Raw genomic sequence first — 13,755 nt, forward strand, 5'->3', positions numbered from 1 at the left:
ATAAGTAAGACATTGTTCCATGTATTTGTCCGGCTGATATCTAGAATAGAGGATTATATGATCACTTATCTTAAATGGCGTATCATCATCATCTCAGTTCCACGAGACCATGAAAGAGATACGATTAGTGATTGGTTCCTAAGTTATTCTTGCAGATATAGTTATTAGACTTATCCAAGTAGGAGATTGTTGATTAGGTGTCTAAGTTCATAACTAATTCTGGTATGTACTTGACCTGGTTGGCATGGTCCATTTGGGTTGCATGGCATCATGCATTTGGATAGACCATAATGAGAGAAATAACACCTAAGGTTTATTAATATATTATAAGTTCTAATATATTAATAATATTATTTAATTAGTATTGATCAAGAATTAATTTTGAATTAATTAAGTGATCAAAAGAAGACTAATTAAATATATGGGTTGATTGTGTAAATCACCCATACTTGTATAGTTGGCTAATGATCCATGGATTATCAAGTTGGGCTAAAACCCATAGGATGCTCCATGGATGCTCCATGGTGCCTTTGAACCCATGGATCATGGAAATGAAGAGCCATGTCAAGTTAGGGTTTACATGGTGTACCGCTGCTTATGACATACTATAAAAGGAATATGTGAGCAACCAAAATCGGCACTAGTGTGAGAACAAGAGGGCATGGCCGATTTTAGAAGTAATCTATTTCTCTCAAGGTTATTTCAAGTGCTTTTGGTGTTGTGTGAGACATTTAAGGAATCACACTTGAGGTGCTACGCTCACAAGGTTCTCAAGGAATGCAAGCAACTAAATGTATGTATTTCTTACTAACTTTTATGTTTAAAAGTTCCCCATGTATGCTAGATAGGTTCTGAACATTGGAAAACAACTTTGCATGTATCATAGAAAAACATAGATCCAAGGTTTCTAGGGTTGCATGTACACCATAAGAGTGTTAGAATACTCAAAACCCTTCAAAAACATCACTCATGAATATGATCCATAAAGTGATTTTGATGCGGGACATGTCCAATACTTATTTTCCTAATCAAGTACCTATAAAACTGTTCACAATTCTTTGTGTTTTCATCTCTTAGAAAATCAACCAATCCATTTATATTATTCTTACCTCATAGATTCTCACACAACTATGAACGACTATGGACATTTAGAATAACCATGTTATTCAAGGATTAACCATACTAATAAAGAACACAATGATTATTTAATGACAAGACTATGTCGAATTTATCAAGCCATTTCAATATATGTTGCTTATATTATTTCAATATCCAAATACTAAATTTCAATCAAATCATTCATTTAGAACAACAAGGTCTTATAGCACCAACGTGACTTTCATAGATAACAATATGAACAAAAAAAATCTTAACATAAAATACCTCGTTTCAGAAAAATGAATGTAAACACCCATTAAAGATAAGTAAATATAGATTTATTCAAAATTTTGCAACTGTTACATGTCCCTATTTACAATAGGTACAAAACATCTACTGTTTGTAAGCATACTATTTGGTAAAAGATTCCAATTGTATCAATAACAACAATATCATGTTTATAACATGGAATACCATTCGTCTATAATATGTTGCTTATTTCTTCCAATACATCTACACATAATATTAAATATTAGTGTGACATGTAGTATTAAATACTAAAGTGAATAGTGGAATAATAAATAGTTCTAGCATATAGATACCTGAAGTGATGGCCATGCCAGACGTTCTCAACACAGTGAGATAAGAGTATCAGTTCCTCTTTTAGTGTCTAGTTTCTCTACAATAGAAACAACACTGATTATTTTGGCCTTTTCTTGATTTATTGGGTTTAGGTTGTGTTTCCCTTAACTGAACTGTAGGTCTCTTAGAATACACATTCTCTTGCACCTTTCTTTTATCCAATGATTGAACAACTTTGAAGAAGGTATATTGTTCGGAATGAGTATTTGCTTTACTTGATGAAACATATGGTATACATCATAATTATCCAAGACCTTCTTCAGATCAAGGGTCTTTATTCTAGTATGATGTAGACAAATCAACATCATCACAATAATTCTTCGATAAAGCAACATGATTAGACTGACAAGTTGGTAGAGGTTGTTTAGGAATGGGATATTTCAATATATATAATTTTTTTATCCTTGAGGAAAAATCTCAAGGCATCATACCAATTATAGAAGTTAGAACAATCAAATGTTACTATCTCTTGGAACTCAACAAGCGATATGTTTTATATGGGTGTAAGAGTATTATATTAATATACAAAATTTCATTTAGTATTATCAATATTAAGTCTTTAAAAGTTAATACCATTTGATTGTTTCTAAAACATTAATTTATTAAAGTCTAGGATCTAATTAATGAAACAAGGAAATGATTATGTGACCTTTATCCCATCCACTTAATCAAACTCGGTGGGCAACGATTACCAATTGCATAAAATATATAATTCCAAGATAATAGGATCCTAATAAACTATTGTTTAACATGCCATGCTTGATCTTATCTATGTATTGGGTCTCTCGTGCTTAGGTGATCTTTATCATAAAAGATTCCCGATCAAATTTTCCTACATGAAACTACTTGTAGCATTGTAACTAGCTAGTGAGTAGGTGATCCATTTGACACTAGCAAACACAAATTCACCTCCAACATCATAAGACAAAATCCTAATGATAAGGTGACCCTGTGGCACCAAAACCATACAAACGATGCACGAGTTTTCTTCAAAAAGACAAAATTGACTTGCATGTTTAAGAAAAGGTTTTATATATGTTTTAAAATATAGTTATAAAAACACGGTCTCATGAATATTGAATGCATCCAACAATTCATGTACCTTTTGTAAAAGTAATATCTATTGAATGAGGTTCTTTAGTTTCTAAACAAAATTTCATTTTATTAGCCGTTAGCCGTGACCAATTATAAATTAAAATTTGATATTTAGGTTTAGTCGTAGAGAACTTTAAGAACCGACTATAGTCTTTAAATAAAATTTGATTTTATAGTTAGGATTTGAAGTTTTGGATGAGTTTCAAAATCATAATTTAAATCTCATTTTATGAATAAAAAACATATGAACTTATGAGTTGTAGAATAAAACTCATTTTATATATAAGCTCAATTTATACATCTTTTGATAAAAATAATCATATTTTGGTAAACCAAAACTAAGTGATGATAATTATGTTATAAAATGCATAAAACATAATATCAATACAATGCATTAAATTTTAAAAACCGATATCATATATTAAGATTTAACAAAAAAAAATAATACCTAGTATTATTGTGTGACGTTATAACGCTATAAACCGATTTTTAATCCTTTTAATAAACTATTGTTTATTATAAAAGATATTGGGTTTATATATAGTTTAAAACACACTTCAAACCATTTTAAATATTTTAAAGTTGGCTATTCAAAGTTTTACAATAAAAACTATTTTTAATAAAAACTCAATTTTAAACGTTTTAAAAAGCTTTAATAAAAAAAAAGTCATTTATAAATATGTTACGTTATCTTTTAAGTATTTATTTCTCAAACTCCAAGTGATGTTATTTATGATAAAATGTTATTTAACATGTAAAAACCATTTTCATATATAAAACATAACACATAACAACATATAATAAACATCATAAGCATGCAATAAAAATGTATAAACCAAGCCATTCTCTAGTAGTAATTTTTGTGAGCCAACACAATAATTACTAAGTAACTCCTAAGGACTTAAGGGACACTTCAAATAAGGTCTCCAAGCTTCCACTTTCCAAGGCAAAACTTGCTTGCAAAAAGAACATCAAGGCAGCATGTGTTGTAGAGGTTATCACACTTAAACCGTTAAGACTACAATTAAGCCCAAAACCAAGAGTAAAAGCTCAAGGTTGGGATTATAGTCTCAAGTGGTTAAGTTGGTACACATTTTATGTACTATGTAATAAGCCTACTAATCTGGACTAACTAATATGCAATTGGCAGTGTACCTAATCGAATAGCAGGATAGTTCAGGTAAGTAAGGTATCGAACCTAAGGGAGAAAAATAAGAGTTAAATTACTATTAAATGTTAACTAATTTTAAACAATTAATAAAAGAGGGGGGTTTTTTCTAGTTTTGAAATTTTGCAAACTTCAACACTACTTATCAAAGAAGCAAATTAAACAAATAATTGATTTAACCAAGAATTTAAAGAAACTTTCACTTAGATTCGATTCACATGCACATATGGTTGATTTAGTAGAAGGTGCAATGGATTGAGTAGTTTTTTGCTTACCGATTACTAAGTTGATTAGAATTTATGATAAAAAGAATAATCCTTTAGTAAAACTAATCCATTCATACATATATTAGGTGGACAAACAAATTAGATTACTAGTATTAAGTTCAAGTTAAGCTAAATTTGAAATAATGATTGATATTAATGGATAATAACATCAATTCAATAGATGAATGATCATAACATATTAACTTCCACATTAGTTTACCTACTCTTCTATTTCACCTCCGGTTTATGATCAAAACACTAGTCCTATAACTTTGATGGTCACAAATTCTTAACATTCAAATTTACCAAATAAGAATGATTATCCAATTCACAAAAAGTCAAAAATAAATAGAAGAAGTAATTATCATTAACATAAAAGGGTCTTTATCAACATATCATAGAAAAAAAGGCAACTAGCTACAATCTAAATCCACTTAATCAACACATAGTATGCTAGATCATATACTCTAAATGAAAGTTAGGGTTTTTAGCCCATAACCACCATAAAAACCACATAAAAACGAAATATACTTTTGTAAAAAAGATTAAAAAAAAAGTAAATAAGTAATTAAGAGTGATGTTGCATTTAGATCTCTTCAAAATCAAGCCTTCAATTGATCTCTGCATTCCAGAACCTCCAAAGAATGTTTCTAGCCTCCAAAATTTGATAATAGCTTCTAGCATTCGTTAGGGTTGAGAGAGGAATCATTCTATTTATAAAACTAGAAATGGCTCACCATGTCGTGGTCTATCGTCACTGCGACGCAGTCTTAATAAAAATCGCATATCCACCAAGTTACAACTTGATCAGGAATTGTCCATTCACTATGGCATGGTGGTGATCTCCAAGTCGTGGTCTTCCAGTTTCAAGACTTCTTTTACTTTGATCCGGTTTTCCTACTTCCAACTTCATAATAGCTTCCTTTTGATTCCAAGCATGTCTTCACTGCTACAAAACATATTTTAAACAAATTAAGTACCTTTTGTTTTTTAATGAGAATAAATGTAGCAAAAAGTATTAAAATAATGCATTGATTATATAACTAAATATGCACATATCAAAAAATATATTACACTTGACTTTTGCTTGTCCCTGAGCCAAACTGATTTTTATTAGCATTACATCAAAACCCCAGTTATCAACATCGCACAAGACAAATCCATTTTGAGCTCATCCATTACATCAAGATTCCAATGCATATATTTGTGCCTAATTTTTCCTAAGAACTTACCCAATCCTAAATACTTACGATCCTCATAATCATTCCCCCACTTATTTTGAACAACATTCATTTTATGCATCCCTCCGAATATAACCTCAAAAATCTTTCTTAACCTCATGGTAATTTTGGATTAAGCTCCCAAGCACACATATAGAAAAATAACCTAGACACAAAAATTACAATAAAATAAAGAACTCAATTGATTTCTTGCAATTTGACTTTCTTCTTCAATATCTTCAATCTTTAGACTTTGTAAGCTTTTATTCACTCAATATTTCTCTCTCTCTCTCTCTCTCTCTCTCTCTCTCTCTCTTCATAGCTCACTTTTTTTTCTCAGAAAAATAAAACCTAAAGAAAAATATATGCTTAAGAAAGGGAACTTAATCCTCAATCATTATTAGTTAAAAACATTAGTCTAGAGTGCAATGAGTACTTAAGCTCTCCAAGATATAATTTTGGTACATGATGCTAAATGTATTATGACCCTCAAACTAAGCAATTTCATGTTTTTATCCCATGATTTCTCTAGGACAGCGAATCCACAAATACATTAGAACATATGTTGGCTCAATTAAGCATCAAAGCTCGCATGGGATCGTCCCACACAACACTAGCAACCAAGGTCTCAACACAATAATGTTTTTAACTAGATTCAATTATTAGACCATTGTTTCAAGTCTCTCTAAAAAGTTGTAATCCCAATCTTTTTTTCATAATATAATTTTTTCAAAATGCTTATTCTTCCTTTGTTCAACCCCCTACCCCACACTTAATTCATGCAGTCTTCAATGCATTCTTTAACAATCAAAGAACATAAAAGTAGAAAGGAAAATTGGAATAGACTCCCCTAGAATAGAAGAGGTGAGGTCGAAATTGAATCTTGTGTGGTTTACATCTCTTGAGATAGCTGGAAAAATAGTACTTTGGCCTGCTACTGGAATGGACTTCAATACGCCAAGAATAACGGACTTCAAATAGTGCGAAACAAGTGACCAAAAATGGTAAAGATGAAATCACCATGTCGTGATAAAATATGAATACACCATGGTCATCAAAAATCTGGAGTCTGATCTCGAATATGCTCAACACCACAGCATTGTAATTTGTGGCCACGTCGTGGTTGTGTTTCAGACTTATATGTCTTTTTCCAAGTTGAATTTTTTGTCAAGAAAAGTTAATACCAAGGTGGTAAACCCCTCTATTATGATGTAAATGTTCTTCCTTTTCATTTTGTATAATTTACTAATCGTGCCACGGGTCATAACGCACTCTTCGCACAACAAATCCACTTTTACCTTCACTCAAAATCTTTTTCTTTCAAGTTGCGAGTTTCATACCTCACTTAAGCTCTTGTCACGCTATCTCAGAAGTTATTTATCTCATCCTATCATCAACTAACTATGCCTCTTTGAAACAAAAAAACAAACAAGTAATAACAAGGAAAACAAACACACGAAATAAAAATTATGAAAATACTAAATTACTTAAGTCCTAAATTACATTAAATCCTACACATCTAAACATAAAAATAAATAAATTGTCTTTAAACCACACCAAAACATAAAATAAAAACAACGGATAATCACTCCTCGTTTCCGTCTCCTCCTCCACTGCCACCGGAACCTCCTCGGTGTTCCACCCACAACTTATCCAAAGTCACGATATACTTGTAAGATGTGGGGTACCCGATCGGTCGATCAATAGCCATATGTTGCATCATGAGGTCCATGTGCATCCCCATGTAGTTCATACCCGACCAAAATTATCCTCATACCTCCTCATATTAACATTGTATGTGTCCATGGATAGCGCATCCTCCTTAGAAATAATTGGTGGCCCGTCCTCTATATCATCTAGCCTTCTTCTAACTTGCTTACCCGCATGATCCTCTACTAGATAATCTTGGGGAATGGAGTAGTTATGACCTCCATTGTCAATTACCACATGTGCCCTCTTGAGTAAAAGATGGTTGAAAGGGAGGGTATTTTCCACAGTAAAAAAGCTAGCCTCCCTCAACTCAAAAATACCATAAGATCGGGCCAACTTTTTTATCAACATTCCTCCACAAACTGGTGCTCCTTCCTTATCTGTCCCTATCCTAAATGCAAAGAAATCTGCCACACAATGTGGGAGGTTGCAAAAGGCATTTCGTGTAATAATACTCCAAGGGAAACATACATCAAGGCTTGGAACCTTATCCCATCCTTCCTTTGGTTGATGGTAAAGATGATAATGCAGTGGATAAGTCTATGAATAGATAACCGAATGTCACTAAATTCAACCAAACTACATTTTCTTGTTTCTCCCCCCAAATCAACAGTATAACACTAAATTCATCGATTAGGAGTAAAAATAAGGTACCTTTGTTGATGGAAAACGTTGAAAATCAAAGATTTTGGAGAAAGGAGTCGAGAAGAGCAAAACATCGACGTGTTTGGAGTGTTTAGGTGGAAAATGGTTTAACTTTTTGATGTTTAGGGTTAAATCATATATCTACGTAAAAACCTGCACCACGTCATGGTGGGAGACACCATGTCATGGTGTTTTAAATCCTCGCAGCAATCAGGCCCGTTTCCACCACCACATCACGGGAACAACCCATCTATGCCGTGGTGGTGTACAATGCACCTTTTAAAAATAAAATTTTCCAATTAAAAACACCACACCTTACACTTGTGCGTTTCTTTCCCTCACAACAAAATTTATTAGCAATAAGTAAAGAGTGAAAAATCCTTCTTAAAACACACACTAGAACAAAACAAAACAAAATGAAATGAAAGTTTAAAGAAAAAGGAAAGAAAATTCAAACTTAAATCCTGGGTTGCGTCCCGCAAGCGCTTCTTTTTAAGGAATCGTGAGCTGGACTCCTTCCCACCCTACGTTGCATCGGTTGCCTCAAAAACCACATCCTCTCCTTCAATATATTGCCTTGGCATTCGTTCTTCATAATGCTTCACATGATCCCCATTCACTTTAAACGTTGTTCTATCACCCTTATACATCTCTATTTCTCCATGTGGAAAGGTTTCTTTCACCACAAATGGGTCGTACCAACGTTTCTTTAATTTACCCAAAAAGAGCTTAATCCTTGAATTAAAGAGTAGGACCTTTTGACTGGGCTCAAAAGTTTTATTGCCTCTTAACCTACATGATGCCATTTCTTTGTTTTGTCTTTATAAATCAAGGAGTTAGTATACGCTTCATTTATCAATTCCTCTAAGGCATTCATCTGCATCAAACGGTTAGTATGCAATTCGGATAATTCAAAGTTACAAGTTTTTAAAGCCCAAGTTTTCTCGTGTTTGATTATGATCGATAAATGACAATTTTAACCAAAAACTAGCCTTTAAGACGTACTACCGGATAGAGTTTATAAACAGTTCAAACACCCACAATGCATCATCAAGCTTATCGGACCATACAATTCTATTACTTCCTATTGACCTTTCTAATATCCTTTTAAAAAGACCGATTTGTTATTTCGGTTTGCCCACTTGTTTGTGGATGATAAGGTGTTGCAAACCTATGGTGGAAACCATATTTTTATAACACCTTTGCAAATTGTTCATTGCAAAAGTGGGTTCCCTAATCACTAATAAATACTTTAAGCATTCCAAAATGAGAGAATAAATTTTTAATAAATTTAACGACAATAGGTGCGTCATTAGTGGGCAAAACTAGCGCTTTTGACCACTTTGACGCATAATCTACCGCTACTAGTATGCACTTCTTACCTTTTGAAGCCAGAAATGGTCCCATAAAATCAATCCCCCAAATATTAAATACCTCACAAACTTGAATGATGTTTTGAGGCATTTCATTGGGTAAAGAAATGTTAACCAAACATTGGCAAGAGTCGCATTCCTCGACAAAAGTGGTAGCATCTTTGAAGATCGTGAGCCAATAAAATCATGGATAAAATATCTTCTTTGTCATGGATTGGTCCCCATGATGTAGTATTACAATGTTGGTGAATGCCTCTTGCTTTACTTCCGAATACGCATCATCTTATAATCCCATCCGCACAACTTCTAAATAGGTAATGCTCATCCCAAAAATAATATTTGATTTTTGAGAAGATCTTCTTTGTTTGTTGGTGAGTTAATCCTTTTAGTAGATATCTTTTTGCAATGTAGTTGAAAATATCCGCATGCCATGGATCTTCACCCGTTATCACCATGAAATACTATTCGGGGAAGTTATCATCAATTTTGCCTTCTTTAACTCTTTAAGCTTCAAATTCTCTAAGCTTGAAAGATGTTCAACCACCTTTTTTCCTTTTTTTCCTTGATCTTGATGTCAAATTCTTGAAGTAAAAATATCAATCGAATCAATCTTGGCTTCACATCCTGGTTATTAAACAAATACTTAAGAGCAGAAGGGTCAGTGAAAACAATCATTTAGGACAAAATTAGTTAGGTACGGAATTTGAAAAAAGTTTAAACTATGTCCAACAACTCTTTTTCTGTAGTTGCATAATTTTATTGGGCCGGATTAAGGATTTTGCTTGCATAATAAATGGGTTGAAAGTTCTTATCAACTCGTTGGCCCAAAACAGCTCCTAAAGTAAAATCGTGAGCATCGTACATAAGCTTGAAAGGTAGGCTCCAATTTTGGGCAACCATGATAGGGATGTGAGTCAGTTTCTCCTTTGAACATTCAAAAGCTTCCAAACAGTCTTTAGAAAAATTAAAAACAACGTCTTTTAGAAGCAATTGGGTCAATGGTCATGTGATTTTTGAAAAATCCTTTATAAAGTGACAGTAAAATCCTGCACGATCCAAAAAACTTTGAACACTTTTCACATTAGATAGAGTTGGTAATGTAGCAATGGTGTCGAACTTTGCATGATCCACCTTACTCCCTTCTTTGGAAACCTTGTTCCCTAATACTATGCCTTCATTCACCAACAGTTCAAGACTAAATTGGTCTTCTCACACCTAGCAAGCATTAAGTCAAGGTTTTCCAAACAATCCTTAAAAGATGAAAAAAACTAGAAAATTCATCCATGAAAACTTCCCTGAACTTCTCCACCATGTCATGAAAGATTATGGTCAAGTATATTTGAAATGTTGTCGATGCATTGCAAAGTCCAAATGGCATTCGATGATAGAAAAAGGTCCGTCTTGGACATGTAAATGTTGTCTTCTATTGGTCACATGGATCGATGAGAATATAGATATACCATGAAAATGATCTAAAAAATAATAACGATGACCAGATAAACACACGCGCATTTGATCGATAAATGGTAGAGGTAAGTGGTTATTGCAAGTGGCGTTGTTTAACTTTCGATAATTGATGCATCCTCGCCAACTGGTTATCATTCGTGTTGGAATAAGTTTGTCCTTTCCTTCACTACCACCATAATGCCAGCCTTCTTTGGTACCACATGAATTGGGCTAACCCTTGGACTATTGGAAATGGAATATAAGATACCAGCTTCTAATAATTTCATCACTTCTTTCTTTACCACTTCTTGTATTTTTGGATTTAATTATCTCTGCGGTTGCAAAACTGGTTTGGACCCTTTTTGAAGGTTGGCTTTTTGTGAGGAATATGAAGGGATAGTTCCTTTTATGTCAATTATCTTCCAAGCAATGGCGTTTTTGCATTTTCTTAATACTTCCACAAAACTCTTCTTCTCTTCAGGCTCAAGATTTGCTGCTATAATAATAGGCTTCTGCTCATTTTCCTCTAAAAATGTGTATTCCAGATGTTCGGGAAAGGTCTTCAATTCCACTTTTGGGTTTTGATCAGTCAACACAACGTGGTCTTCTACCTTCCACTTGGTATTCTCAAAGAGATCGCCTGATTGCGGATTTGGATTGGACCACATCGTGACAGAGGTATTGCCATACCATGGTTGGTCTTCTGTTGGGGTTTTGAGTTCTTTAAATTCTCCCTCTTTTATAATCTTTTCCAACTATTCTAAGTCTTGTTTATCATCAAAATCACTCTCTTTCAAAAAAATGCACCCCTCAGAATTGTTATCCTTCCACCCACTCATTTCTTTTTCCAAGTCTTCATCGAAGATATCCACCGAGAAATCCGTGTCATTGGTTATATTTGAATGTTTTCATATCTCGATCTACCCCAAAAGTAATAGTATCTTCTCCAACTCTGAGGGTGAGTTTTTACTCTCGTATATCCATTAAAGAATGTGTAGGGCTTAGGAAAGGCCTTACAAGACTGATCGGAACTTGGTTGTCTTCTTCCATATCTAAAACGACAAAATTTGTGGGAAAAACAAAATTTTTGATTTAACTAATAAGTCCTGACATATGCCTCTTGGAAAAGTTACTATCTTGTTAGCAAGGTGGATTGCCATTCGAATTGTCCTTGGCTCTGGAAGATCTAGTTTCTTGAGAAACGAGTAAGGCATGAGATTGACACTAGCTCCCAAATCGGCAAGAGCGATGCTTGTGGCTGAATTTTCAAATTGGCATGGGAGTGTTAAACTTCTTGGATCCCCATCTTCTTAGGTAACTTGTTCAACATAGCAAATCTCATTAAAGATCACAATTGCTGCCTCTTCCATCTTCTTTCTATTAGTGAGAAGATCCTTCAAAATTTTTGCGTAATTTGGCATTTGAGCTACTACTTCGACGAATAGAATGTTGATCTCTAGGGATTTTATATGCTCCAGGAACTTCTTATAGTCTTCGGCTTGATTTTCTTGCATGGCTCAGTTCGGGAGTGGCAATAGTGGCTGCTATGACTTGACTATAGGAGTTTTATTGTCTTCAACAGTTGGCCATATCGTGGTGGGTTATTTACCACGTCGTGTTTGGTCTTCGTAGGGATTTTTTTAATTGTTATTTTTTGGTTCTTGTGCATCATATAAATTATGGTTAGAGATAGGTTCTGAAGGAGTGTTGCTCGGAAGTGTGCCCGATAAACCTTCATAGAATTTCCTTGAGAGTTGGCTGAGTTGTTGCTTAATATTTAGAATAGAGGCTTGCTGATTCCAAATGACAACATTAGACTCATCGTGTCTCTTCTCCGTTACAACTGCGAAACCATCAAGCATGGCTTCAAAGTCATTCTTCTTGGGTTTCTTCCAATATCCATCATACCTATCTCCATTAGAATGGCCAGCTTGAACCTTCCAATTCCCTTCCTCGTCAAGGTTACTCCTCTATTTAGTGAGGACCACCACAATTATCATATCCAACCCAAATTTCATGGATGGACTAATCTATCTTCATCATTATTTAGTCCATCGCCTCCAGTTTTGCCATAACCACTGCTATATGCTCATTTCCTCCTTCCAAATTCCCCTTTCCACTAGTAACATCTTTATGTAGGGTATGATATTCATGTGAATGTTTCGTGAATTATTCAATCAACTCCTTAATCATAGTCGTTTCTTTCCATGGCATTGTTCCTTGAGAGTCAAGGAATTGTCTCTTTGTAACATTCACCCCATCGTAGAAGATAGCTATCTTCATGTTGTATAATTAATCGTGTTGGGGAAAATTCCTTAACAATCCCTTATACCTCTCCCAAGCTTCAAGCAAGGACTCACCATCATTTTGTTGGAAATTTCTATCTTCTTCTTGAGCATGTATATTTTTTATGGTGGATTATACTACTCAATGAAAGCTTCGCGTAGATTTGTCCAAGATGTAATTGTTCTAGGTGCAAGGCACTTTAGTTATTTATTTGCATCTCTTGTGAAGGTTATTGGGAACATTCTTAATAATACTACTTCTCGCAAGACATTAGGAACATTGAAGTAATTTTCAATTTCATTCACCTTATCTATGTGCATAAACGTGTCTTCATAATCATTTCCGGAAAATAGAGTGTCCTTGAGTATCCCAAGATTGTGGCCCTTGAGCTCCTATTTGGTTTCAGCTGGGATGTCTGGTGGGGCAAGTCCTGGCCATTAATCATTGTGCAATTGCTTCTTGTACGCTCCCATAGTCGTCCGTGTGATATCCTCCATCTTGTAATAAAGCAGAAAACAAACATGCAAAAAATTATAAAACGAAAACCATCAGAACATGCACCACGTCATTGTATTGTAATAAACAAAAAAAAATCTAAAAACTGACAAAAATTTAAAATTTATGTAAAATAAATCTCACACTAAGGATCGAAAACAAATAGCAGATAATACTTAACTAAAATTTGAATCGTTCTCCGGAAACGGTGCCAACAACTTGATATGTATTTATGTACAAAGTAATAAACCTACTAATCTAGACTAACTAATATGCAATAGGTAGTGTACTTAAACAAATAGCGTGATAGT

General features: G+C 33.9%; 1 non-coding gene across 1 annotated transcript; it reads left to right on the top strand.

Annotated features, from left to right (window-relative positions):
* Positions 1 to 12,956: 12,956 nt before the first annotated feature.
* LOC145033214 (small nucleolar RNA R71) lies at positions 12,957 to 13,062 on the top strand. The gene has a single exon (XR_013677449.1). It is a non-coding gene; the product is annotated as a small nucleolar RNA R71 (small nucleolar RNA).
* The last annotated feature ends 693 nt before the right edge of the window (positions 13,063 to 13,755 follow it).

This window comes from Lactuca saligna, chromosome 2, assembly GCF_052625555.1.
Source record: "Lactuca saligna cultivar CGN05327 chromosome 2, ASM5262555v1, whole genome shotgun sequence".
Lineage (NCBI taxonomy): Eukaryota > Viridiplantae > Streptophyta > Magnoliopsida > Asterales > Asteraceae > Lactuca > Lactuca saligna.